Raw genomic sequence first — 26,806 nt, 5'->3', positions numbered from 1 at the left:
TATATGATTCTTGGAATAGAATTCTAATAGCCAGACATGGGGCTGAGCCCTTCCTGTGTGTGATCTGATAGGATGGCTCTTTTTCAAGATTCACCCAGATCATAGCAGGAGATTCGGGAGATGAACTTTTGCACAACTCACTTCCTCCTAAGAGTCCTTGAGTCTGTAGAACAACACAGCCATTATTTTAAGATTCTATTTTATTCTATAGCATGCAACAAAGTCCTGGCTACACCTCTCCTTAGATCCTTATATAGAGAGAAATGCAGAAAGAGGAAAGTTGTCTTAAGCTGTTTCAGCTGCTATAACAAAAATATCATAAATTGTGGAATTTACAAATGATAGAAATGTGTATTCATGGTTCACAGTTGTGGAGATTAGGGGATTCAAGATTAAGGTGCCAGCAGGTCTGGTGACTGGCAAGGGCTCAGTTCCTTACAGATGCTACCTTCTGTATGTCCTCGTGTGACAGCAGGGCAAAAGGAAATCCTCAAGCTTATTAAATTAAATTTAATTAATTAATTAATTAATTAGGTACTGGGGATTGAACCCAAGGGCCTTAACCACTGAGCCACATCCCCAGCCCTGTTTTGTATTTTATTTAGAGACAGGGTCTCACTGAGTTGCTTAGAGCCTCCCTAAATTGCTGAGGCTGGCTTGGACTCGTGATCCTCCTGCCTCAGCCTCTAGAGCTGCTGGGATTATAGGTGTGCACCACTGCACTTGGCCCCTAAACCTATTTTTAAGAGTACTCTTCCTGTTCCTAAGGGACTCACCTTCCAAAGGCCCCAACTGTCAATATTCTCACATTGGGGGGTTAACAAGTTATGAATTTGGGGAGGAACACAGTCACTCAGAAGACAGCAAAGGCAGAGGAAAAGAAGAAGCGAGAGTTTGAGCCTGAATCCAGCACCCACGTAGGCTCATGTGTGTGTGAATTTTCTCTCAACCATCTTGTTCCTACCAGAGTTGTTTCCTTAACCCTCCACCTAGTGAGTAGAACCTGCGTTCAAGTTTCCTATGTGACGTCTAGATGGGAAGGCAGAGGGTGCTGGAATATGTATTAGAGAGGCATCTCTGACAAAGCCTTGCTGTGCTGGCTGTTCCTGGCCCTGCTTGTGGGTGGACGTCTGAGTGCATTCCTGAGAACTGCCCATGAATCCCTTCCCTCTCCGGGTTTCCAGGGCTGCAATACTCCCCAGAGCTGTGAAATCAGGTTTAATGATGAACAAGGCTGCTTCGCATGTCTGCCAGGTTTGCAAAATGTGATAGGAAGAAAATCTTGGCTTCCTCTATCCGCTCAGAATGCCCACCTCCTCCAGCCACACCACCTGCCCCCAGTCCCCATCCAGTTAATCCCATCAAGAATTTGTTCACTGGTTGGGTTAAGACTCTCACAACCCAGTCATGTCTCCTCTGGACCTTCCTTCATGTCTCACACGTGAGCTTTTGGGGGACACCTCACATCCAGCCATTACACCAACTCCAAAATTGGGGATGACTATCAACTATTTTCTGAAACTGTATCTAAAAGAAACCCCCAATACATCGTTTTTCCCCTCCCCCTTTCCTTCCCCTCTCCTCTCTGAGGGTCTGATCTCTCTCCATCCTTTTGCGCATTCTTTACAGAACATGCCTATTAAAATTGCTTCTTACAGTCTGACCCTCTTTCCAGGCAAAAATCAATCTCATGTATTTCTTTGCCTCCCCGGTGGCCACACTATATCAGAATGCATAGAAAGGAAAGTCACTTTGAGAAAAGGGCAATGAGATCCCTTGCACTGGGCTCGGTTCTTCTGTTACTATTAAATTAAACTGTTTATCCAATTACTGCCACTCAGATTTCGGTCTGCAGGCCGAGGGGGCTGGAGGTGCCAAGTGGAGAAATGGCCTGTGAAGCCTCCCACGTCCTGGCTCCTACCGCACTGCAGCAGGAAGGACCAGGCCCCTGCAGAAGGGAGGGACCACGGGGTTACGTGGGTAACCCAAGGTCACCAGGGCCACACTACATAACTTGGGACATTTGTGCTGGCTTGCTTCCAAGAGGCTGCACAGTTTCCGAGGTGGAGGAGGGGAGGACCACAGGGAAAGGAAGCAATCTGGGTTCAACACATCCCGGACCGCACAGGGAACTTCCAAGAGAGCCGGCTGATCAGCCCCGTCCCCTGCTTAAAATTTTCACTCCCCCCCCACACACACACACACTTCTTGTTTTTTTTTTTTTTTCTTTTTCTTTGTTCTCTTTAGATATGTGTGACAGTAGAGTGCACTTTGACACATCATACATACCTGGAGTCTAGTTTCCCATTCTTGTGGTTGGACATGATGTGGAGTTTCCCTGGTCGTATGTTCCTATATGAACATGGGAAAGTTCTGTTCCATTCACTCCACTGTCTTTCCCATTCCCATCCTCCCCTTCCCTTCATTCCCCAGCATCCACATATCAGAGAGAACATTCAGCCTTGGGTTTTATAGGCCTGGCTTATTTTGCTTAGCCTAATAGTCTCCAGTTCCATTCATTTACTGGCAAATGGCATCATTTCATCCTTCTTTATAGCTGAGTAATATTCCATTGTGTACACAGAACACATTTCCTTTATCCATTCATCTGTTGTCGGGCACCCAGATTGGTTCCATAGCTTAGCTATTGTGAATTGAGCTGCTGTAGACATTGATGTGACTATGTCACTGTAGTAGGCTGATTTTAAGTCTTCTGGGTATAGACCAAGGAGTGGGATAATTGGGTCCCCGTAGTTTAGATAATCCTAGCCTCTGCATGCTCTCTCTCATCTCCCTGTCTTGGCCTCGAGTCCCCTGCTGCCTCGGCCTCCCCTGACCTCTTAGCCTGTGTCTTAGCTATGCATCCCTGGGAGTATCCTCTCAAATATTCTGGGACAGGTACTAGATTCAGAGAGTAAATATTTCAGACTTTGTCTTGTAACTACTCAATTCTGCTCTGAAATATGGAAGTCTACACAAGTAAGGGTGACCAAACTTCACTAAGACCTTTTTGACAAATAGAGACAGCAGCTGGATTTTCCAACCTGTGATCTACATTCTCATAGTTTTGTCAGCCTTTCAAGACCCTCATCAGAGATCATGAGCATCTCAGGTTATTCTCATACTTTCTTTAGCCTGTCAAGACACTAACAGAGACTGGTGTGGTGGCACACACCTGTGATCCCAGTGGCTTGGAAGGCTGAGGCAGGAGGATGGAAGATTTAAAGCCAGCCTCAGAAATCTGGCAAGGCCCTAAGCAACTCAGTGAGACTCTGTCTCTAAATAAAACAGAAAAAGGGCTGCGGATGGGGCTCAGTGGTTAAGTGCTGATGAGTTCAACCCCCAATACAAAAAAAAAGACACTAATCAGAGACCATAAGTCATCTTGGGACTAAGTAAGTCTCACTTTTTCCCATTCGCTATGAGCCTATAGCATGCAACATGACATTCAGTGGCTGTTGAGAAGAGTAGTCAGAGGTAAAGACACATGGAAGAGTCTGTCAATCATCCAGTCAGTCTCAGTGACTGGCTTTGCTCTTCCACAGTCAGTCCTTTTGCCAAAAGGTTTTCTAAAACACCAACATTGTCTTTGGACTGTGGGGGCTGGGTGGGGGCTAGTTAGCAAGAAACTGGTCTTTGTGTGTCTCTGAACAAGGTCATGGGGCATTTCTACCTCCAGATCTCTAAGTCCCGTTCTGCTGGTTCTGCTGAAGATCCCAGATTATCCCTGGTCAGCCTTCTGGATTCTAGCATGCCGGTGGGCCCTGGCCAGCACCACTCCTGAGGCCTGCTCACGAGGGCCCTTGGCATAAGGCACGTTTCTCCTGCCCATTTCATGCTGCTCACTTTCCAGCAAGCCTGGGCAGTTCCTGGGTGAGCATTTCTGGCTGTTTCTCTGAACATCTAAAGCTGTATTGTTTGGACAGGCCTGGCTATCTCCAGGGACCTGTGGGGGAATACAGGAATTCTCTTCTGTCCCTAGTAGTTCAGCACAAAGTCAATTTTCAAATGCTCTAATTCTGGAATGACATTGACTATCGTTACTATAACAAAGTCCATCCCTGCAACTTCTGGAAGAGGCAGAAGCAAGGAAAAGAGAGTGTGATAAAGAAAAGTGAATTTTTTTCTTCTCTTTCCTTTCTTTCTTTCTTTCTTTTTTTTTTTTTTATTTCCCCCCTGCCTGGTTTACATCTCCTTTTCTGTTCACATAGGAAACTGTCCCTTCTCTCTTGCCATTCATATGGTCTGACAGCAACAAGGTCTGACACTGTAATCCAGAGGTGGGTCCATGATTCACTCCTCTGTATTCCATCTCCCTAGCTAGAGAGACCATCTCAGATAAACTAGTGACTGATAAACTAGTGACTCAGGTGAAGCTAATCCAAATCATTCCTGGTACTTCTGGGAGAAATATTAGCAAGATTTAGGTGAACTGAGAAGATGGCATTTAAGTCAGAAGCAACTGACAGCCTCTAAAAGTTAACAGAGACAGAAAGAAAGAGCTGAGCAACAATGAAAGTCAGAGTTCTAAGGACATGATTTGGGCTCTTGATTCAGCCTTACCTGAAGCTTAACATCCCTTCTGAAATTTTTAGGATGGCGACCCAATGAATTTTTCTTTTTTGCTCAAGTTAGAGTCAGGTTTCCAGCACTTCTGACTCACAAGAGTCTTAATTAATAGAAGGCATGTTTATACACTCAGACTAAGTGTTTGAGACAGAAAGTTATAACTTACAAAAACTTGGAATTCCCCATCCTCAGAATGGTATTTTCTACTATCAGTTTACAGAGTACTTTTTGGGGGGAAGGGGTACAATGGATTGAACTCAGGGGCACTCCACCACTGAGCCCCATCCCCAGCCCTGTTTTGTATTTTATTTAGAGACAGGGTCCATATGAGTTGCTTAGGGCCTCACTTTTGCTGAGGCCGGCTTGGAACTCGCGATCCTCCTGCCTCCGCCTCCCAAGCCTCTGGGATTACAAGTGTGCACTATCAACCCAGCACTGGTACTTCTTTTTGACACTTTCTCTGGTCCTAAGCAGACACGGGGGTGATCAGCTACTTCCTTGCAGGGAACCTTTCCAGACGCAGACAGATTAGAAACAATGTGGATTCATGAATTTTAATGCAGGAGGAGCAACCTCCACTGAGAGACAGCATCTATTTGTCCTTTGCGGATTTTTCCTATAAAGATCATGGAATATACAAAGCTAGAAGAGACCTCAGGCCATTTGGTTTGACCTCCCCAATTTCATGGAGGAGGAAACTGAGGCCCAGAGACTGCATATGGGATTGCCAGCCAAGCTAACATTAGAATGCAGGACTCCTGCCCTCTGCCTAGTCCCTGGCACAGATGTCAACCTGTACGGTTCTTCCACTGACAAGAGAGTGGGACAGTTTCCTTCAAGAAAACCGACAGAGCCTGTGACTGTGAGGTACCCCACTGGGGTGGGAAGAAAGCTGGGTTTGGGGTCAGGAAAGACAGCCATGACCTTGGGAAAGTCCACGGCCCCATGAGGACTCAGTTTCCTGTTTGGAAGGTGAGCAATAGAACCAGCTGTGATGACCAAGTACACTTACATCTCTGCTTTCTAAACTGTGAAGTAAACTGCTCTCTGATTGGTCCACCTATCACAGTTAATTGCTTTTCAAACAGCAATTGTCAGGGCCGGGGAGTAGAAGCCACATAGAACACCTTCCTTCTGTGAAATCATAGTCACTTCAAATGTATTTTAACCTCCTGTATTGACTTGGCCAAGCAGTGATTTTTGCTTAATTATATATCTGGCTGCATTCACCAGGCACAGGGAGCAGGGGAGTGGCTGGGAAAGATGGCCCATCCTATAATCCCAGCGGCTGGGGAGGCTGAGGCAGGAGGACCATGAGGTCAAAGCCAGCCTCAGCAATTTAGTAAGGCAGGAAGCATCTCACAGAGACCCTAAATTAAATACAAAAAAAAAGGGGCTGGGGATGTGACTTAGTGGTTGAGGGTTCCTGGGTTCAATCCCCAGTACCAAACAAAAACAAAAAAACAAAACAAACCACAATATACCAAAAATAGGTGCATTTTAGCCAGGTGCAGTGGTGCTCGGGGGCTGAAGCAGGAGGATTGCAAGTTCAAAACCCGCCTCAGCAACTTATCGAGGCCTTAAGCAACTCAGTGAGACCCTGTCTCTAAATAAAATACAAAATAGGGCTGGGGAGGTGGCTCAGTGGCCAAGTGCCCCTGAGTTCAATCCCCAGTACCCCCCCCAAAAAAATTAACTAATCAAAGTTAAAAATAAAAGGGCTTGAGATGTAGCTCAGTGGTTAAGCACTCCTGGGTTCAAGCCCCAGTATTGCAAAAACAAGCCAAACTGCACTTTATTTTCTTACTTTACTCAAAATGGGTGAATTTTGTTATTCTGTGCATTTCATGATCAATAAAATGTATCCAGACAAAAGAAAAATAGAAAATGATCAACTGTATGTATTGACAAAAGAAATTTTTATTTCAGGAAAAAAATGAATCACAAATGGCTCTATTATATTGACTAATGTATGCCGTATGTGAGTAAAAGAAAAATCAAGAAGGATACACTTGAAAAATTTTTAAAAATCTGCTGAGTAGAGGGCCCAGAGATGATTTTTATTGTCTTTTTAAAGTAATTTTTACTGGAAAAAATTTAAAATGCTCCTGGTTCCCAAAATTCATAGTACATAAGGAATACAAAATAAAACAACTCTACCTCTTTCAAATCATCACATTTTTCACAATTTCCTGAGTATTTTTCCAAATTTTTCTATGCATACAGAGGCACATGTGTGGTTATCTGGGATTTTCTTTATAAATAAATCACTGAAGTACTGAAATAGAAGCATACTAAATATAGTGTTCTGCAATTTGCTTTTCTCTCTTAATTCATCATAAATATCATTCGATATCAGCACTTTTTCTTTTTTTAGGTACTTGGGATTGAGCCCAGCAACACTTAACCACTGAGCCACACCCCAGCCCTTTTTATATTTTAGTTAGAGACAAGGTTTCACTGAGTTGCTTAGAGCTTAGGAACTTGTGATCCTCCTGCCTCAGCCTCCCCAGCCCCTAGGATTGCAGGCATGTGCCACCATGCCCAGCCAATATCAGCAATTACAAATAAACTGATGTCATCTTTAAATATATGCAAATGACTTCATTGTAAAGATATTCAACAATTCATTTAACCACTCTCCCTTTGAATGAACACTTAGATAGTTTTAATTAATTTGCCAACCTCTAACCCTGACAATATTTTCCTTTAATGTTCTTCTTTGGGGGCACCTGTATTAACTATTTCTAGATGATAGATGCCTGAAAACAAAATTGCTAGGATATAGGATATATGCATGATTATTTTCATTTCAATGTTACATGACACCTTTTTCTTTGGGGGGGAGGTCTTGGGGATTGAATTCAGAGGCATTCGGCCACTGAACCACATCCCCAGCCCTATTCTGTATTTTATTTAGAGACAGGGACTCAATTTAGAGTTGCTTAGTGCCTCATTGTTTCTGAGGCTGGCTTTGAACTCATGATCCTCCTGCCTCAGCCTCCCAAGCTGCTAGGATTACAGGCGTGCACCACTGTGCCTAGCCTCATGACACCTTTTTAAACACTAAGTTATTTTAAAATGGCATTTGAGGGGCTGGGGCTGTAGCTCAGTGGCGGAGCACTTACCTACCACGTCTGAGGCACTGAGTTGGATCATCACCACATAATCCATAAATAAAGGTAATGTGTCCATCGACAACTAAAAAATAATAGTAAAATTTAAACAAGGCATTTGAACATCCACAGTTCTTTCCAATGTCCTCATGAAGCTCCACTACTGTGCATTTGACCTTGAAAGAGAAGGAGCCCTGGTGCGGGACCCACTGAGACACCATGCCCAAAGGATATGTGGTTCTGGAGTTGCCAAGTTTGAGAGGATGACGGCTGGAATCTGAAACCACAGACTCCATATCCAGTCCCCTTTATCATGCCAGGGAATCTCAGAGCTCTTTCTCAACCATGTTTGCCCATTTAATAAAGCAGCAGCAAAAACCGGCGTTGGGCTGGGGGGGGGGGTGCTTCTGATATCTTTGGCATCAAAATGCCCCGAGAGATGCAGAATGGTCAAAACCCCATAAAACTGTCACAGCCTGTTGAGAGAGGCATGGCAGTCTTGACAGAGGCTGAGATGAGAAGAGCACATTTTCCCAAAAGGGCCAAGGGAGAAAGGGTTAGATGGGAGTCCCTCAGAGCTTCCTGGCTCAGACAGAAGAGCCTACATGATTCTAGAATCTGCTCACCAAGCCGAGCTAGCGAGCCAGGGCTGGAGCGCAATGGAGGGCGGACAGCTCTCCTTGCAGCTGGTGTCTTCGTAGAAATCTGTTAATTGTGTGTTCAGGGATAACATCAGGAAAGGGCATTAAAACAACTGTCCAAACAGGATGAAATGAAAGCATATTTGGCAACGGTCCGCAGAGGACAGGAGAGCAAATGTTGGCAACTTTCCTCGAATGGCAGGAGATGAGTTTGCTCAGAGCACCCAGAGGCCGGCTCAAAATAGCGTGAGCCGACTAATTATTTTCTACTCCTTGTTCTGTTTCTTAGACCAATAACCCTTTTTTTCAGTTTGTTTAAAAATCTAGTGCTTTGCTTTGTGATCGAACCTCTGAAGACTGCTTGGTTTGCAGCATTGACTGGCGAGTCCAGAAACCAACGTGAGAAAATTAAGTCCCATGAGGAAAAAACGCAGATATTAGATTAGGTTCATTTAGAAGTCAGAGCAGGAGAGGGTAAAGGGGTTTGAAAACAACTGACTGAATGAGGAGCTTCATGTTCTGTGTTCTAAGCTGTAGGGTATAGGAGACATTAGCAACATGTGAGATTTAAATTTAAAGTGTCCCGGGCACGGTGGTGCACGCCTGTAATCCCAGAGGCTCGGGAGGCTGAGGCAGGAGGATTGTGAGTTCAAAGTTAGCCTCAGCAACTTATGGAGGCCCTAAGCAACTCAGAGAGACCCTGTCTCTAAATAAAATATATACAAGGGCTGCAGATGTGGCTCAGTGGTTAAGTGCCCCTGAGTTCAATCCATGGTACAAAAAAAAAAAAAAAAAGAAGAAGAAGAAGATAATACCAAAATCTGAAGCTTTCATAACAAAGTATGGCAGTCTCGGTGACTTATTCTCTCAGAGTTCTGATACTAGAAGTCAACTGAGGTGCTGGGGCAAGGCTGGCTCCGTCTGAGGACTAAGGAAGGATCTCTCCAGGCTCTCTCTTGGCATGTCCATGATGATCTTCTCCTGTGGCTCCTGGGACTCTTCCCTCTATGTGAGTCTCTATGTCCAAGTTTCCTCTTTTTACAAGGACACCCTTCATGGTGTTTGAGGGGGCAACTTACAACCTCCTTTGAACTTCATCACCTCTGTAGAGTCCTTAACTCCAAATACGACTGAGGTTCCAGCACTTAGGATCTCAACCAGGTCACATTAATGTTTAGTGGTCATGAATATAACCCTTCAGAATATCCATGCCTATCAACCAGGACGGCAGGTCCTGAAGTCTCTCTCGTTACTACTGTCTCCATTCCTGGGATAGTCCCTTCATCTCTCCATCTTCCCAAAGACTTTCTTTGTGACGAGGAACTATTTTCTCTTATTCTATCATCCTGCATTGGAGGTACCCAGAGCAGAGCAGAAGCACAGGGTGAACTGAGACCATTACATTCAGCAATCACTGCATACCTTGTTTCTTGAGGAAAGCAGGGTGCTAGAGGTCAAGGACACAGAAATGGGCCTGGAAGTGCCCTTGACCTCAAGAAGCTCCCAGTCTGGTGGACCCTAGGTGTCAGTTTTTTGTTTTGTGTTTATTTTTAATTTGCAAAGAAAGCCATCGTAGAGGTGCAGGCCTGTTATCCCAGCTACTGGGGAGGATGAGGCAGGAGGATCATGAGTTCAAATCCAGCCTCTGGTACCAAATAATAATAATGATAATAATAATAATAATAATAATAATAATTTTAAAAACAATAATCTGTAAAAAAAGAAAAAAGGTCAATTTAGTAACTGAGAACTGGGTACATGTTCACTCTTCTCAGTCTTAATGCATGGATTTGGATAATTTTTAAGCCTTCTGGGATCAAATAAAATGACAACCACTCAACAGTAAATTTGGGAAGCGAACTAAAATGTCTTGATAATCGACCACCTATCAGCTGCTTGCTTTACCTCCCCACCATCCCCCCGTAAATACTCAAGCCAAACCCAAGAGCAAAAAGCAAGAGAAAAAAAATGCAGCTACTTCAACAGTGACATTTTGGAGAATTTCTTTTCTTTTCTTTTTTTTTTTTTTTGGAGGAGAGTGGCTACTGAGGATTGAACCCAGGGACTCAACTGCTGAGCCACATTCCCAGCCCTATTCTGTATTTTATTTAGAGACTTTTTGTCACTTTTGCTGAGGCTGGCTTTGAACTCAGGATCCTCCTCTCTCAGCCTCCCCAGTGGCTGGGATTATAGGTATACGACATTTTGCCCTACTGAGAATTTCTCAATTTGTAAAAAAACTTTGTATCCAAGCCTAGTGGCATCACCTATACCCAAAATAACACTGAACTTTACTTTATAAAGGCACCTTCCATGGACTTACAAGCTGAGTAGCCCATATCTATATGAACAATCGTGGTTGTACAGTGGGAGTCTGGGTTTAATGGCCAGTCTGAGGCAGACACAAAAATAAGAACAGAATAACTGTTGGAAAAGATCAAGATTGGCTTCAGAGCTGGGAAGGCTGAAATTTGCTTTGGATCTGTCTGAGGACGGCGGAACAGAAGATAAGGAATCAGTGTCTTAGTTACAGACTTGAAGGTAAATTGGACCATTAAAGGATAATTGGGGAAATAATGTTGACCGTGATAATGCTAATGCAGCCCGAGCAGCACTCCACGCTGACCTTGGCTGGATTTGGGTTCTCGCCAGCCCCCTCAAGCCCAACCATTTAGCTTTCACTAGCTTTCAACTGCAGATCACCGTCTGTGTTCCTTCTCTGAGCTGAAGGGCAGTCTCCTACCTCCAAAGTGAGTAAATAAACATGACCGTGAGCCCTTCCATAGATGCCCACCCATGGTTCCTGGGAAGGCTTTGGACCAGTCTCTTGAGAACTGCAGACAGATTTAAGGGGGCCTTTGCCATTTACTGGAAAATCCATGTTGAACAGGAAGACTTATTGGGGCCAGTGATTCTAAAACAATAAACACAAAAGACACTGGAGTCAAGACCCATCCCACACAAAACCGCCTGGCAGGTTGTCGAGCAAATCTAAACACACACGCTTCCAAAGGAAAAGCACAGAAAAAAAGACACCACGCTCTTGTCATCCCTTCCAACCGTTCATAAACACTCTTCCTGCCAAGCTGCAGTTTTAGCTCAATTTCATGCAGAATTTTTACATTTATCTGGAAATAAAAACAACAAAAAACTTTTTTATTCCTTATTTTTGGGGATGGGGGTTTATTGGGGATTGAACTCAGGGGCACTTAACCCCTGAGCCCCATCCCCAGCCCTATTTTGTTTTTATTCAGAGACAGGGTCTCACTGAGTTGTTAGGGGCTCACTTTTGCTGAAGCTGACCTTAAACTTGTGATCCTCCTGCCTCAGCCTCCCAATCTGCTGCGATTACAAGCTTGCACCACCACCCAGCCTTTTTTTTTTTTTAATCTTTTATCAGTCCAAACAGACAAATGTAGGGTCATTTTTTTTCTGCCTAGGAACACACCTGGATCAGAAGGTTGGAAGTCATCTGCGCGTCAGTCCTCTCGTGTTGCGGAAATATGGCGCAACCCTGGAGATCTCCGATAAGGGAGAGCACAGCCTTTCCCCCTGGTCATCTTCCTTCTCCATTCCTGATGTTCATTTTTTCCCTTTGTAAGACTTTTGTCTGAGATTGCATTTCAAAGCAGATAACTGCTCACCGCACACGCGGCTTCTCCTCAGTGAAACACCCCTTCTGGTGGTACTTGCCAATAATTTCTGGATCCATTGAGGGCTGATCTCATCCTTCTCCTCCCTTCAGCACCCATCAAAATAATGGATGGTGGAGCTTCTCCCTGGCGATGCTGGCACAAACAGCAACGTGCGATGGCAGGGATTCTTTGTTTCTGATTAATAGGTATTCTGTTTTTTTTTTTTTAGATTAGGAGGGAAGCAGGCATCTGAGGGGAAAATAGGGGGGCCTTCTGGATCGTGGTGGATGGGGTTGCTCTAGTTTGCTTTCTTCTTGCTGTTGACCCAAGGATTGGACAACTGGGCTTTCAAGTGCCTATACTCGGGTCCCCCAGGCCTGGACTGAATTCTTGTTCAGCTAAGAGGGAAGGTCACTTAAACTCTTTGCTTCAGTTTCGTCCTCTGGGATGCAAGAATGACACAGTCCGCATCTCATAGGGATGGTGGGATACCTAAATGCCACAAAGCTGGCACCCACAGACCACTCTGCTCATCTGATGGTGCTGGTATAGTTCTTAACACCCCTCAGGGATCCGGTCAGTTCTCAAAGTAAGTTCTTGAGTCCAGCCATAGTGAACTGGATACCAAGAGGCAGAGAGAGAAGAGATTCCAGTTGGTCAAGGACACAGGAGATGTTCTCAAGTATTCAGGCAGCCGCAATTAAGGGAAGCCTTGGAAACAAATACTAAAAGTGACACTGGTGTCAAAAAAAAAGTTCCTAGACCCCATTCTTGACCTAATAAACCAGAAATTAGGGAAGAGAGGTTAAGACTTGGTGTTTTAACAAGCCCTCCAGGTAAATGTGATGTACATTAAAGTTAGGGGGAACAGTTTTCTTTTCCCTTACACTGAAATTCCTTTTTAAAAAAATCCTCACTTTTGCAATCCTACAGCTGGTGGGATGAGCCTGAGCCATCCTTGGAAGGAAGTGTTTCCAATAAGTATAAGCAAGCTAAGTCTTGTGTGTGTACATGCAAGAATTTATTTGGTTCTCTATGGGCATTTAAATCAAAATAATTAGTCATCCTGTTGTGAAAGGTCTTTTTTTGTGTGTGTGGGTATCTGGGATTGAACTCAGGGTTACTTGCCCACTGAGTCACACCCAGCCCTATTTTGTGTTTAATCTAGAGACAGGGTCTCACTGAGTTGCTTAAGGCCTCACTTTTGCTGAGGCTGGCTTTGAACTTGCAATCTTCCTGCCTCAGCCTCCCAAGTTGCTGGGATTACAGGCGTGCACTACCACACCCACCTACATTTTGATTTTTCTTCACATACATTTCTGAAACTAAGACACAACCTACAAACACTATATACATTTAAGGTAAGATTTGTTTTGTCTTTATCCCCCCCACACACAAGGTGATGGTAAATAAAAGACGGTGCATATGATTCATGATGACCTGAAGAAATGACACAGAGTTGATGGTCAGGAATATAACTCTCTATTCTCGTTTTAATAACATTTTATACTTTGCATTTTTCTTCACTGAAGCAGAATTAGTGGTTCAGTTCTTTTCTTTTCCACTAAGCAATGAGCTGCTTTCAGCACAGAACTGAATCATTCATTCATTCATTCATTTCCTGCCCCCTCCAGCAAATGCTACCAACAAGGATCTGGCACATAGTAGGTACCAAATATTTGTTGAGTTAATGGAGGAATATATAAATATGATAAATACATAAGCTTATATATAAGTTCATATATAAACTTATACATTTATTATATCTATGTATTTAATTCTATATCCATATGTTTAAATAATATATGCATAATACATCATTATATAATATACATTTAAATAATAATAAATAATATTAAAAATGTGACTCAAGAACGATGTCCTTTTAAAATGCCTTTAAAATATATATATTATGCTGGGTGTTCGGGCACACACCTGTAAGTCCCAGCAGCTCAGGAGGCTGAGGCAGGAGAATCAAAAGTTCAAAGCCAGCCTCAGAACTTGGTGAGGCTCTGAGCAACTTAGCAAGACACTGTCTTAAAAAATAAAATGGGCTGGGGATGTGGTTCAGTGGTTAAGCACCCCTAAGTTCAATCCTAGGGGCCAAAAAAAATTATATATATGTATATACATACATATATATATATATATATATATACACACATATATATATGATCGTTATGTTTATAAATCTATATATAAAATCATTACCATTACGTTTATATATTTTTCACATATATATATATGTATATATGTATATAGGCTGAAAATATAATACCCAACATTTTTTAAGTCCTAACATAGGCCCAAGTTCTACGCTAAGAGCTTCTCATGCAGTGTCTCATTGATTTGCCTATGTGCTGTCAACTGACGGCCTCATTCCCTCCTTTTTCAAGCATGCACACTGAGATCAGAGATTTTTTGCCCCGAAGTAGCCAGCTTGTAAGCAGAACGGCCATTCCTCCACTCTGGCCCTGCTGGCTCCACAGCTGGTCCTGCTAGCCGCTAGAGTGAAACAGACCCATTCCAGACCTAAGATTCAACACCTTGGTAGAAGCCGCTCTGGAAGTCCAGCCTTTGCGCCTGCCCACTTCCATTCCTTTGGTAGCAAGGATGGGGTCTGGCTGCTGGGTCAAGGAGGACTTCCTGGTGAGGCCTAGGTCCCCTTCCATTCCTTTGTTGCCCAAGGACCCAGCTCAGGAAATGATGCTTATGGTAATAGAACTATCCAGGGGATCTCTTTTATCCTGCTTCGAGTGGGTGAGGGTCATCTGCATATTTCAACTCTGAATGCAGGAATGCATTCCTGCTCAATCACACATCTCTTTTTCTTTGGAACAAAAACTGGAAAGAATTATAAGACACAGTCATGAGATCATGATGGGGAATATTCAGTCTAGATAAAAGTGGGGAGGCACCCTTGTCTGTTTAGATTACATATCAAATCACATTCCCTGAGATGCACTGCATTGGGAACCACTGCTTATTTCCTAATACTTTTCTCCTCTTCTCTCAAACTAAGAACTAGCTAAGTACCTGTACAGCGAAAACAGAGGCCACTTCTCAGAGTTGGGGTCACAGAGTTGGGGCCCTACACAGCCTCAGTTCAGACCAATGATCCACAAATAAGAAATATCATACGTTAGTTCTATGAAGCTTTCTTCAGTCTGCTGCCATGATTTCTTTGTTGGTGGCTGGAATTTTAATGTAGTAGCTGGAGGGAAAGCCGCTATTATGGTGTGGCTGTGAGGTGTCCCCCACAAGCTCACATGTGAGACGGTGCAGGAAGGTCCAGAGGAGACATGACTGGGTTGTAAGAGCCTTAACCCAACCAGTGAATGGACCCCTGATGGGATTAACTGGGTGGTGGCTGGAGGAGGTGGGTGTGGCTGGAGGAGGGGGCATTGGGGGCGTGGCTTTGGGGTCTCTATTTGTCTCTGGAGAGTGGAGTCTCTCTCTGCTTCCTGATCACCATGTGAGCTGCTTCCCTCCACCACACTCTTCCTCCATGATGTCCTGCCTCCCCTCGAGCCCCGAGGAGTGGAGCCTGCTGTCTGTGGACTGAGACCTCTGTGACCACGAGCTCCTAAATAAACTCTTCCTCCTCTACAATTGTCTGGTCAGGTCCTTTACTCACAGCTGTGAAAAAGCTCACTTAAACAGTGCCTTTCATGAAACCATGAGCCCTAAATAAAATTTTCTTCCTCTACCATTTTTCTGGTCAGGTCTTTTGTTCACAGCAGCAAAAACGCTAACTGAAAGAGTCGTCATCTTGGACCATGGTGATTCTTGGAATGGAAGCTACACACAGTGGAATGAGGTAGAACAACCCTGGTCCCTGGAGTCTTTTGAGCGTAGAACCTTCTTAACAACTTTACACTATCTACCTCCAGATTCTGACCTGAGAGAGAAATAGGCTTATCTGGTATAAGGTGTTGTTAGCAGTTTCATAGTTTAAGTCAAATCTAACCCTAGCTGACTCAATGCCAATGGCAACCTATAATCCCCTGATAGTAATGTGATAGGGTAATGGCTGCCTACCAGTTTGAAAGTCGAAGCTACACCAGCTTCAGGGATCCATTTATCTGCCTTTTAAGACACAGATATTTGATACAAGGGCTACTTGGGATTATGATGGATAAAGTGGCTATTTCTTGAGGGCTGAGGATGTATGTAATCAATAGATAAATAAGGAAAACGCCCAGGCAAAGATTCAATGGGCAGTTCAGCTGCCAAGTAAAAGCCAAAAATGACAGTCACCTAGGAACTTGGAAAATCAGTTAAGAAATGAAACGTTACAAGTAATAGTCCAATCAGAAGTGAAATATGGAAGCAACCTTGGGTTGGCCCTTGAGATCTATCTTGAACAACACATGTCTGATACCTGAAAAGTCAGCAAGTGAGGGAGCTTACCACCTGATTCTTCCTCGTTCTGCCCCACCCACTCTCCACAAGAGCAGTTCTCTAATGAGGGGTCCTGTGGAAAGTGCAGATGAGGCCTCCCTCACCTAGGAGGGGCCCAACACTCTGTCTCTCTTACAGTTTTTTCCTGCTGCATAATAATTGTACGTATTTCTGGGTACAAGATAATAATTCACCCATGTATACAATGTATAATGATCAAGTCAGGAGATTCAACACTTCCATCTCAAACATTTATCATATCTTTGTGCTTGAATCCTAAGAACTTTTCTTCCCTAGTTCTTTATAAAAATATCAGCTTTTCAAACTATATAGTCATCCTATTGTGTCTTAGGATAGTAGCTCTTACTCTCCCATATAGCTGTGCCTATTTTTCAACTACCCTTTATCCCCCTTTCCCACCCACTTCTCTTTCCCAATCTCTAGTGACCTGTATTCTACATTCTTCTGTGAGATCAAGTTTTTACACTTCTACTTGTAAGAACATTCAGTATTTGTCTTTCTGTGGCCAACTTATTTCACTGAACCTAATGTCAGCCAGATCCATCCCTTTTTTTTCTCCACAAATGATAGTAGTTCATCTATTTTAATGGCTGAGTAATATTCCCTTCTACATAGAGGCCATTTTTCTTTATTGTCTTTATTGAATTATCCACAGATGGATACCACTGTCTTGACTATTGTGAAGAGGGTACTGCAATAAACACAGGAATGCAGGTGTCTCTTTGGTAGGCTGATTTCATTTCCTTTGGAAACAGACCCAGAAATGGGACAGCTGGGTCATACAGTGGTGCCATTTTTAGTTGTCCGAGGAGTTTCCATATTGTTTTCCATGATGGCTGTGCTGACTTATATTCTCACCAACAGTCTGAGACTCTGCCTTTCTAACAAGCTCGGAGATGATGCTTGTCCATTGATGGGCCATAAATGGGCCACACTTGAGTATAAAGAATCCACACAACACCAAAGAAGCTCTCCAGAACCTAAATCAGATCATATCTGTCCTCTGCTTGAAACCTTGCAATGGCTTCCCACTGGATTTAGAGTAAAACCCAAACTCTCTAAGGTATCTCCTGAGACCCATCATGATCTGGCCCTCGTCACTGGCCAAATTGCCACCCCCATTCCTTGTCCACCCTCCTCCAGCCACAGTGGATTTATTTCTAGCTCAAGACATGCCATTCTTATGACCTCGCTTTATTTCATGATCATAGGAATGTCAATCTCAGGAATACCTACAAAATCCAAACCTGGGGGATATAGCAAGTTTCTGGAATTTTACAGTGTCTGCTACAGAGGACTTCATACAAAGGAATGCTAAGAGCTGAAGGCAGGACCACAAAATTAGCAAGTCATTGATCCTGGGGCACAACAGCCTGGTGGACAAGAGGAACTTGAGGACGGAGCGATAATGCCATTATCTGCTGCACACATGCACAGCCCAGAGCCCAGAGGACTGATTCCAATTTAAGGCGATCCCTGGAGCAAATAGCTCTAGAGCCACACTCCTAGCCTAAGAGCAATGGTTCATCCCCGGCATGTCTGACAGAACAAAAGCCCATGATGACCCTGGGCTTGGCCTGGGCAGTTGGGCCCTGCCTTGGCCTTTGGTAAAGTTCGAGCCTTTAGTTTCCAGGGACGTGCTTTCATGAGACTTCTTATTTGAGTCAGCCTTTTGCTGCTGTGACAAAAAGACTCGACCAGATCAATGGGACAAGAGGTGGAGTTGATTTGGGGCTCACAGTTTCCCAGGTCTCTGTCCATAGACAGCAGGCTCCATGCCTCGGGGCTCGAGGGGAGGCAGGACATCATGGAGGGAGAGTGTGGTGGAGGGAAGCAGCTCACAGGGTGACGGGGAAGCAGAGAGAGACTCCACTCTCCAGAGACAAATAGAGACCCCAAAGCCACACCCCCAATGCCCCCTCCTCCAGCCACACCCACCTCCTCCAGCCACCACCCAGTTAATCCATCAGGAGTCCATTCACTGGTTGGGTTAAGGCTCTCAGAACCCAGTCAAGTCTCCTCTGAACCTTCCTGCATGTCTTACCTGTGAGCTTTTGGGGGAATACCCCACATCCAAACCATGACACTGATCATTTCGGTGGCAAAGGAAACTGAACACAGGGTCCCTGTGATGAGATAAATCTGAGTGAGACATGGTTCCCCAAAGAAGGCCTTCTGAATCGCATGCACCCCGTCTTTCTCCTCACCCCCATTGTAACGAAACAAAGCCCAAACACAACGCACAGCCCAGAAGGACTGCCAGCTCCTGCCATGAAAAACAACCATTCCGTGTTTTCTTTTAACTCACCCCATTCCCTCCCCAAGGGTAGAAATAAAACATTTTGAAGGTCTGAGAACATTCAAAACAAGCCATCATTTAGAAGCAACGGCTGCTTGGGCTCTGCACATAAATAAAAATCCATACCAAACCAAGGCACGTTTATAAGGTCTGCGTGAAGACTTGGCCTTTTCTCTATAAATGTCCAGAAAGATGAATTAAGAGCAGGATGACTCATCCGTCTAGATTGATTAAACGTATATTTAAGGGTCAGACTGGAAACAATGTTCAGATGCATTAACATACAATTTGCCCACGGTGATTAGCCTATTTATTTTACTTGCTGACGATCTTTCTAGAATTAAGTCATCGTGAATCAATGTCTGGAAGGAGAGACGGGACCACCCAACTCCCCATCTCTGAAGCCATCTTCTCTTGCAATATTAGCCTTCTTCTCCCAAATTTTCAAGCTCCCTTAAAGTCTGGGATGGGAATAGAGAGAACCCAGGCCTCAGGGAATGCTACTAAAAGCAAGTCCCACACTCAGATCTCTGTCTCCTCCGCCACCCCATCCCTAGCCCTTGGGCAATGTCTGTGCCCTCTCTGAACTTCTTTCTTCTTTTTTAACACTGACCATCTGCAGCAGACCACATTTTCTGATAACCTTTGGGGAATAATAGACTCTTTCCCAAAAACAAAGCATTTGATTATGTGCTAGGGGAGGGGGGCTAAAGAACAGTCCCAACTTCATGAGGCTGTGTCTCATGCTTTGTTAATTGATATTTACTTGTTATTTGTTAACTAATTAATAATATTCACAAGTCACAAGGAGTCTGGGATGTAAGGATGTACATTCTCATAGGTTAGGGAAACTGGTACTCAGAAATGGAAAATTTTGCTGGGCATGGTGGTGCATACCTGCAATCCCAGTGGCTCAGGAGGCTGAGGCAGGAGGATCATGAGTTCAAAGCCAGCCTCAGCAAAAAGGAGGCCCTAAGCAACTCAGTGAGACCCTGACTCTAAATAAAATGCAAACTAGGGCTGGGGATGGGGCTCAGAGGTCGAGTGTCCCTGAGTTCAATCCCTGGTACCCCCTACCCCCAAAAAAGGAAAATGAAATGGAAACCCTTGGCTGTTTTTGCAGCTACAGGGAGGAAATCAAGCTTCCACACCCAGGTAATTGGCAGTGTTAAGCCTATACTCTAAGCTCTGTTGCCATGTTGTCTCACAAATGTCACTCTATATCTGGGCCAGTTCTGCTTCTCTGAGGCAGGCATCCTATGTCTGCAGGTAAAAACCAAGTCCCACCACCGTCCTCGTCCCTGGAGGCAAGTCACAACCAGCTAGGCCCCAGATGCACATTTATACACTGTTAGAAACTCTAGGTGTGCTGGTGATTTTCCTTCGGCTGTTCTCTGGTTATGGTGGCCAGTTCTCAAACTTTATCTAAGCTGTGTTTATTAATATAACTCCAAGGAGCTTTTTAAAAAGCTGATCATACTTCCAGACTGACTGCATGGTTCTAAAATGAACCTATCAACAGAGCTCTAAAGAAAACAAGGTACTTTGGGTAGAAAATAAAAGAAACCAGGACCCAGTCTCCCTGGTCAAGGTGGGGCTGAATGAGGCCGGGTACAGGCCTGGGCCTCCAGTCTTTACACCGCCACTGTTCTGGGGCCTCAGGTCCTATTCCTGTAAGAAGAGCTAACTTACAAGGTCGTGGAGAATATTAAGGGGATAAGGCAAGAAGTACAGTGACCATCACATAACATAAGCTCAACCACTGAGAACCATTACTGTCATCACTCTCTGCTGGAAGTTCCGTAGGACTTAGTAAGAATGACAGTCATGGCTGGCCACACATAGGAGGCCGACTATTCTAAGTGCTGTGTATCTCTCATCTAGCCAGAGAGCAGGATATTCTTCCAGCAGGAATTCTACTATATCCCTAGAGTCTACCATTTTGCCTGATATTTTGTTAGGCATTTCACACATTTATGTGGAATGGTACTTTTGATGATAACTATGAAGCATGCCACTTTTTTTTTTTTTTAAGGATCAGAGGTTGTGGAATAAAACTATTGAAGATCAAGGTTTTCATGATGTGAAAGGGATTTAGACAATTCTAGAAAAGTACTAGCCACTGTTTCCTCAGGTCACTCACTATAATGTAGGAACCAGGAGAATGTTTAGCAGTCCCAGCTTCTAGAACATTCTTCCCCCCCCCAAAAAAAAAATTTCAATATCCCCTTCTATTATTTACAATCGTTCTACTTTAACAGGTTTTCTGTGAAGATAATGCTCAGGGGCAGAATGATAATTACGACATTTTCATTTAGCTTTCTCTGCTGTGGATTTAATAATGTTAGCAGCTTCAAATTTTTCCTGTAAAAAACTATTAATTTTCATTGCTTTCATGCTTCTCCAAATGACTCATAACTTAGTTCTTATGTTACATCTTATATGAAAATAAAGGAAGTTTGAGGTTTGTATTCTAACCTTTGTTCTCCAAAGACAAAAAATTATAATGAAAACAGAAACCAGGTCTGTATTATTTACAAAGTAAGGAATAAAATTAGGGTTCAGGGAATGATCATTTGGTCTCAGTCTACCTATTTTTTATTTTATTTTACTACTACATACTAAGGGACTAGGGATGTGACTCAATGGTAGAATATATGCTGGGTATGTGGAGGGGCTGGATTTGATTCCAGTGAGATACACACACACACACACACACACACACACACACATACACACACACAATTGGGACATGCTAAAACTTTCTACGACATTCTAGAAGTCAAAGATTATATGAAGCCTATGGTTTAGTATAAGCACCTACAGAAAGATATTAGAAATCATGTTATATTTTTACAGGCTTACATTTCAAATATTTTAACCTATTTTTTTCATGAGTAGACTCTTAAGTGTCATATCTATTTCCTAATTTGGGCATCAAAAAATATGGCCAACCTGCCTATGATCTATAATCTCTACATAATATTGCCAATATCGGAAGGAAACACTGATTGCAGTTTCCCTCCATAATTGCACCCTGGTCCCTTCATAAGTATTCTACCTTTTAGTCATTAAGAGATATTTATGAGTAGGTACTGCTTTTCTCCCATTGTACAGATGAGGATGTTGAGGCTCATTAACTCACACAGACTCAGCCGGCCACTAGGTGGCAAGGCAAGGGCTCTCACATTGGGTGTGGCATATGCTCCAAGCTCTATGCATCCTGCTGCAGGCTCTGGGAGCACAGGCTTTGGGGTTTGGTTTGTGACTTGATCTAGCAATACACAAGCTATAGCTTCTTCATAATTATCTGATTTTGACTTGGAAAGCAGGGCCTTCCTGCTGCACTCGCAGCACTATGAAATGGATGAACCCTTTGGAGATGACCTGGGCAGTGTTTCAGAGTGGGGATGATGTGCATATCAGGGTCCGGCCATGATGCCCTGGCAGGATGGCAGACACCACTGAGCAGCCAAGCCCACCCCGTTGACAGCCTCTGGGAAACTTCCTCTTCACCTGCTGGTGGGTGAAACATGTGGTGCTCTTCTGGCCAACAGGGAGTAAGTGAAAAGCCGAGGAGCAGGGCTTCCACCAGAAATTTTCTATGGGGTCCAGAGTGCTTCCTGGGCCTTTTGCTCCTTGTCTATCTTCCTGACAGGAATATTGGATGTGACGTCCAGAGGTGCCATCACTGTTTTATGTCCATGAAAATGCAAATTGAGAATAAAATGAACCCGCTAAACATGGCAGACAGGAGAAGGAATCAACCTAGATCAAGTACTTTAGTCCTGGAATGTTTATCTCCAGACTTATCATTTGTTATGTTAGGGAAAAATGTGCCATTGCCAGGTGCGGTGACACGTGCCTGTAATACCAGTGCCTCAGGAGGCTGAGGCAGGAGGATCATGAGTTCAAAGCCAGCCTCAGCAACTTAGGAGGCCCTAAGCCACTCAGCAAGACCCTGTCTCTAAATAAACTTTGAAAAGTGCTGGAGATGGGACTCAGTGGTTGAGTGCCCCTGGGGTCAATCCCTGGTACCAAAAAAAAAAAAATGTCATTAATCTCCTGGCAGTTGGGCTTCTTGACACAGTTCTCTTGGAAAGACTCTTGCACTTATGCCCAAGGTGACATCCACAAAAGCTTGTGACATCAAATCTTGCAAATAAGCATAAGTTTAATGCCCATCAGTAGATAAATGGATAAACAAATAGTGACACATTCATACCATGAGACACCACATAGCACTTAACAAGAAGTGACCTAGATGTATACAGATCCACAAGGAGAATTCTCAAAACCATCATGTAAAGGGAAATTGCTGAATGTCAGGTGCTCAGCCCAACACTACTTGAATATATTTTTAAAACACATGGAACAATTCCACATGCTTTGTGGATCCATGTGCATGCACTGAATATAAAAACAATATCTGTACTGAAAGTATAAAAACAATGTTATAAAACAAACTCATCAACTTCAGGGAGGGAAGATGAAAAGGAAATTCTAAAGTGATAGAGAAGGCACTTAAACTGAACTTGTAGTTTGTTGTGTTCTTGAGACAGGGTCTTGGGTTCAACCAAACTTCATCTCAGAGCGCTGTTCAGAGAATCAAGGCAGAAGCTACAAGTCCTCTTGGAGCGTAGGCTAAGAAGTCAACAGAATCATTCTGGCTGTATTCTGTTGGCCAACGTGGGTCTGTTAAGTAGTCCCAGCTGGCCTTAAGCCTGTGATCCTCCTGCCTCAGATTTCTAAGTAGCTTAGATCACAGGCATGTACCACACACCCAGTGATTCAGTAGGATTTGGGGTTTTGGGGGGTTTTGTTTGTTTGTTTGTTTGTTTTGGTACTGGGAATTGAACCCAGAGTTGCTTTTCCACTGAGCTACATCTCCAGATCTTTTTTATTTTTTATTTTTTAGACATAGTTTCACTAAATTGCAGAGGTTGGCCTCAATCCTTCTGCCTCAGCCTCCCAAGTTGCTGGGATTACAGACATGCACCACCACACCCAGTTGAGCCTGTAATATTTTACTTCATAAAAGTAATCTGAGTCAAATAGGAGGGAAAATTGTAACACTTATTAAACCAGGTGGTGGATAAATGAGTTGATAAATAATTCACTGTATTTTTCTATATTTTTAAAATGTTTCACTTTTTAAAAAAATTGAGTGGAAAAAAACTATTTCAAAAATCAGTTAACTATTTATGTAAGTGTATTCTGCCAAATATAAAGTCTCACACACACATGTAAAGTTTGTTACCTGGAATAAATACTTAGTTCATAGTTTGAACTGAACATGATACAAACTTATCAGGATGTGGCTATCATCCTGAGCTCCACCCTCAACCAGTTGTACAAGGTAAAAGGTAAAAGAGGAAGTATGGTAGGGTATTATAGAGAACTCCGGAATCAAACAGCCTTAGGTTGGAGGGTAGACTATTGATAAAGAAGGATACAAAACTTCCTCCTGTCCTCAAAGGCTTTGCCATATGATATTGCAGAACTTTCCATCAGGCAGTGAAGTCTAGTCATCCACCCATAGATCCATACTGGCTGGTGACTTGAGTTGGCCAACAGAACAAGCCAAAATGATTCTGTTGACTTCTTAGCCTAGGTCCCAGGAGGACTTGTAGTTTCTGCCTTGACTGTTTGAACAGCCCTGTGTGTTGAAGTATGGTCTAACCCAAGGATTGGCAGAATATGGCCCAGAGGCCAAATCTGGCCCGCCACTTGTTTGTGTAAATAAAGTTTTATTGGCATATAGCCACGCCCTTCTGTTTAAGTAGTGGAAGAAGTTGGTGTCAAAACAAGGGTTGTGGCTCAGTGGTAGAGGGCTTTCCTAGCATGCGTGAGGCACTGAGTTGGATCCTCAGCACCACATAAAAACAAATACATAAAATACAGGTATTGTGTCTAAAAATAAATAAATAAAAATACTCCAGATTCCTCACCCTTTGGGAGAGATAACTTTGAGTATCCGTCCTCCCCTGTCCCAAGAGTCTTCCTGCTTGGTGACACTGGCCTCCCACTGGCTTCCCATGGCACCCTGTATTAGCAGCCTCGCCTTCCCAACCCACGTACTCTATTTTCACTGAACCCTTATCATGGGACCTGCTTTAGGGCTGCACATGAACCAAGATGCCACGTAGCTTGAGACAAAGTGTCTCTCTCTCTGAATCTTAGTCTTCCTACCCGTAAAATGGGAGAGCTCCTGGACCGAGAAAGCCACCAGGCGACTGACTGGATGTAAGGCCACGCCCACTCTTGCTGGTGGTTGGGTGCCTTCATCTAGCTCCGCCTCTTCCTGCACCAGCCCTGGTGATTGGCCAGACCCATGAGCCCCTCTGAGGGGACTGGCCAATAGGATTGTAGGGAGGCAGAGAGGCCCAGGATGTTACGCAGCCGCAGTGCGTGTGGATCTCCTTGGCGCCCCTCTCCCCGCTCCAGTCACGTCCTCCTACTTCACATGTCCCACCCTCGCGCCACAGGTCGCGCCTGGAGGACGCCGTGGCTCCTGAGTTCCTCCTTGGCACGTGGGGCTGGATCCTGCTTCGTGCCTGACTCCAGGAGCCGGTCCCCACGAGAAGAAGCAACTCGGTGGAGGAAGTGTGGCTGACAATTAGAAAAACACCCAGCCCCTGCCCCGGGGTGGAAGGTGAGCATGACGTCACTGGTGGCCTTAAAAAGAAATAGGGAAACAGGGAGGGTGTGGCCTGTTCTCTAGTGAAGAAGTCACCCGACCCTCCCCTGGGCTCCCTGGGACCGTCTATAAATACACACCCTGCAGAAACCTGGAGGAAAAATTAAGGGCGTGCATCCACTTCAGGGAGCACGTTGCATTTGCTCTAGTTGTTTCTGGGCTCGTTTAAAGGTTTCCTGCTGAGTGCTCCTTCCTCGTGACCTCCCCCAATGATTCAGGGGTGATCCAGGGAGAACTGGACCCTATAGCATGCTCAGAAGGCTCCACTGGTTCCCATATCCACGTGAAAGTCTCTCTGAGACCTAAGCGAAGCCAGCCAAGTATTAAGAGTGGCCTTCTGGCTCACCTCCAGGCCAGGAAAAATGGGAGAGCTTTTTTTATTAAATGATTGCCCCGTAGGACTTTGAATGGAAGTGACTATTTTAGAACCTGAAAACATCTCCACAGCCTCTTGGAGTTACTTTTGGGAAAGTCCCTCGCTGTTGTCTTCTTGTCATGCGATAGGATGTCAGCGTCGGGGGACATTTCCTAACAGAAAATCATCAAGGGCTCCGTGTAGCACTTGGAGAAGCTTAAAAGGGTGCTAGGGTTTACAAACCTTGGCTCTTGCTGAAAATGGCATCATTTCTTCTTCCAGAAGAAAACATTTTTGTTCTGGTGTTTATTGGCTCAACACAATTAAGATTGTTTGTGGTCATGGTCTCTCTGATCTCAGAGCATAACCTCTTTGCAATTTATCTTTGCAGAGCCACACAGTGAACTCAAGTTCTTGCAATTATTAGATGCTCTGGGAATATGTGTGCTGGAAAGTGAGACGTACTGGGTTTCTGGAGGCAGAAATCTTCTTGGAGCTGTATGATTTTAGGTTGCCCAACCTCTCAGATCCTCTGTTTCCTTATCTGTTTCTTTACAAATTTCCTTCCTTTCCTCCTTGTACTTCTGGAAATGTGAAAGGAGAAAAGGGGCACACCCCCACCCACACTGAGTCCTAGTATACAGTATATGCTCAGTGAACGTGAGTTCCTATGATTAGAAAATCACTTGTGATTTCTTCAGCTTAAGAAAAAGAATGTTGGAGAAACAGTAAGACAGGCTACTGGGAGATCATGAACTCTGCAGTAGCAATACCTGGGTTCAGTTCCTAGCTTTGCTATATCCCAGGACCATGACCATGAAGAGTATAATTCTCTTTCCTTGCCTCAGTATCCCAACATAAACAGTGCAAAGACACCTCATAAGACTAGTAAGGATTGAGACAGTTCACAGAAATGCACTCAAAGTCTGTTGACCATAGCTACTAGCAAAGAACAGTTACTTCCATTAATGTCGTGATAATTATTTTAAAATTATTGTTAGAGAAGACCAGTCTCTTTTCACGCCTGGAACTTGAGCTGTCAATCATAAAGCAGGTTCTTGGGAGG

The 26,806-nt window shown here is 44.0% G+C and overlaps 1 long non-coding RNA gene across 9 annotated transcripts in view; it reads right to left on the bottom strand.

Moving 5' to 3' along the window:
* LOC110599119 (uncharacterized) overlaps window positions 1-26,806 on the bottom strand; it is a 285,629-nt gene that overhangs the window by 214,207 nt on the left and 44,616 nt on the right. The window contains exon 2 of one of the 9 annotated variants that reach the window (XR_013434513.1): window positions 7,698-7,770. The exons of 7 other annotated variants lie outside the window; for them this stretch is intronic. This is a non-coding gene — a long non-coding RNA (uncharacterized LOC110599119). Of the gene's footprint in view, window positions 1-2,289; window positions 2,375-7,697; window positions 7,771-26,806 lie in introns of those variants that run through there. One more of the 9 variants, XR_013434518.1, reaches the window with a different exon arrangement.

This window comes from Ictidomys tridecemlineatus, chromosome 2 (assembly GCF_052094955.1).
Source record: "Ictidomys tridecemlineatus isolate mIctTri1 chromosome 2, mIctTri1.hap1, whole genome shotgun sequence".
Lineage (NCBI taxonomy): Eukaryota > Metazoa > Chordata > Mammalia > Rodentia > Sciuridae > Ictidomys > Ictidomys tridecemlineatus.
This window is presented reverse-complemented; position numbering and strand designations above follow the sequence as displayed.